Here is a 2,903-nt window from a genome sequence, read left to right on the forward strand (position 1 = left end):
CAATCGATCGCCGATCTAATCGATCGGCAGGCGCGATCAATCGATCGCCGATCTAATCGATCGGCAGGCATTAGCAATCGATCGCCGATCTAATCGATCGGCAGGCGCGATCAATCGATCGCCGATCTAATCGATCGGCAGGCATTAGCAATCGATCGCCGATCTAATCGATCGGCAGGCATTAGCAATCGATCGCCGATCTAATCGATCGGCAGGCGCGATCAATCGATCGCCGATCTAATCGATCGGCAGGCATTAGCAATCGATCGCCGATCTAATCGATCGGCAGGCGCGATCAATCGATCGCCGGGCTAATCGATCGGCAGGCATTAGCAATCGAACGCCGATATAATCGATCGGTAGTCGTGATCAATCGATCGCCGATCTAATCCATAGGCACGCATTAGCTATCGATCGCCGATCTGATTTTTCCCGCCATTTTTCATGGATTTTTTCCCCCATTTCTTACTGATTTTTCCCCAATTTTTCATGCATTTTTTCCCGCAATTTTCCTGGATTTTTTCCCATATTTTCCCCATTTCTCACTGATTTTTTTCCCCCATTTCTCAATGATTTGTTTCCCCAATTTATCAAAGATTTTTTTTCCCCATTTCACCATGATGTTTCCCCCATTTCTCACTGATTTTTTCCCCCATTTCTCACTGATTTTTTCCCCCCATTTTTCCATGGATATTTCCCGATTTTCCCCCCCATTGCTCACTGATTTTTGCCCCCATTTCTCTCTGAATTTTCCCCCCATTTTCCATGCATTTTCCCCCCCATTAATCACTGATTTTTTTTCCCCATTTATCACTGATATTTGCCCCCATTTCTCTCTGAATTTTTCCTTCCATTTTTCATGCATTTTTCCGCCCATTAATCACTGATTTTCTCCCCATTTATCACTGATTATTGCCCCCATTTTTCACTTATTTTTTCCCCACAGCATCGGCCACCACAGCACGAGCAACAACAGCTCGCTCTGTTCCCGCCATTGCCCATGGATTGTTTGCCTGTTTTCCATGGATTTTTTCCCCATTTCTCACTGATTTCCCCCCCCCCCCCCCATTTCTCACTGAATATTCCCCCATTTTTCATCGACTTTTCCCCCATTTACCACTGATTTTTCCCCCATTTCTCGCTGATTTTGTCCCAAATTTTCCCCCATTTCTCATTGATTTTTTTCCCTGTTTCTCACTGATTTTTCCCCCATTTCTTAATGACTTTTCCCGCCATTCGTCACGGATTTTTTCCCCCATTTCTCACTGATTTTTTCCCCATTTCTCAATTATTTTTTCCCCCACTTTTCCCCGTTTCTCACTGATTTATTCCCCCATTTTTCATGGATTTTTTTTCCCCCATTTCTCACGGATTTTTTTCCCCATTTTTCAAAGATTCCCCCCCCGTTTTTCACTGATTTTTCTCCATTTCTCACTGATTTTCCCACCATTTTTCATGTGGTTTTTTTCCATTTCTCACTGATGTTTTACCCCATTCTTATTCCCATTCTCATAGCTCTATTTTATATTTATACATATTCTTATATTTGCATTATTTCTGTTATACACTAGATTTTTCATAGATATTTGCTACTTAGATTTCATTATATTTTACATGTATACCAATCTAGTTCTATTCTTTATATTTTATTTTTATATTAGCTATAAAAACCGTGCCTCTACCCAAATAAAAAGCATTTAAACATTCCTTTTAGACTATATTTAGCTATTTTTTATGGTTCTGTTTTTCATGCATTCTGCACCCACCCCTCCCTCTCAATGTTCTGGCACCCAGCATGACCCGACCCCCCCCCCCCCCCCCCCCCCATGCCCGACTCACCTGCTCCTCCAGCGCAGCCCGGCTCCCTTTCCCAGGGACCTTGGGGTGCCCCAAACCACGTCGGAGCCCCCAGTCTCCACACCCTCCCCCTCCGTAGGGAACGGGAATGGGATGGGGAGCACACAGGACAAGAAAGGAACACAAAAGACACACTGGACAGAGAGAAGAAAAGGGCTGGAAGCTGGATATGAGGATGAAAGTGGAGCAGCAACAAACCTCAGGACTCTTGACTAGAGAGTGTGGCTGCTGAACGTCTCAAAAAAACCCCCAGCTCCAACACAACATGCTGTGCTCACGGCTCGGCCTGGGACTCGTCAGTGAACATCTCTCTCTTGCCAGGGCCATAAAGCCCCCGAGAAAACACGAGGTGAGGTTGATGTGCTCCGGCTTTGCTCCGGCTCAGCCCTAACCCCAGCCCCTGCTGCCAGTGAGCACCCTGATCTCTGAACCTCTTCTCAGCTTGTTTGTACGCTTCCAAATTCCTTCCTCTTTCTTCAAGCTTCATCTGTTTCCTGGCATTGGGAGAATGACAAGTGTTTAGCACAGCGCAATGAATACAACAGTCTCATTTTCAGAAGACACAACTGAACGAGAACCGACAGCAGCACTGCTTCGAGACAATCTGGGCACACGTTTCCCTTCCAGCAATCTGAGTGTTCTTTTGTGTCACGCCTGAAATTCTGAAAATGGTTTTTTGAGAAAAATTATCCATAACTAGAAAACAATCCAACCAAATAAATAGAACCCCTATGATATAATAACAGCCCATATACTACAACACTCCAATTCTAATATTAATAAGAAAACAGAAATTAGCTACACAGCATTACCTCAAACAAACACTACATACTGGCAAGAATCAAAGCCACCACAAAATAATTCAAAAACTACCCTATGCCTTATGCTACAGGCTAGAACGCCATCGGCAAACCTTATCAAGGTATCCTTTAAAAACAACGCCCCACCAAAAACAAAAACAACACAAAACGCCATTCAAGAACTCCCTTATCAACACCTGAATGAAAAAACATGGCATTAGATAAATAGACCATAGCCCTTATCAT

Source organism: Sturnus vulgaris, chromosome 27 (assembly GCF_052056855.1).
Source record: "Sturnus vulgaris isolate bStuVul1 chromosome 27, bStuVul1.hap1, whole genome shotgun sequence".
In the NCBI taxonomy this organism is placed as follows: Eukaryota; Metazoa; Chordata; class Aves; order Passeriformes; family Sturnidae; genus Sturnus; species Sturnus vulgaris.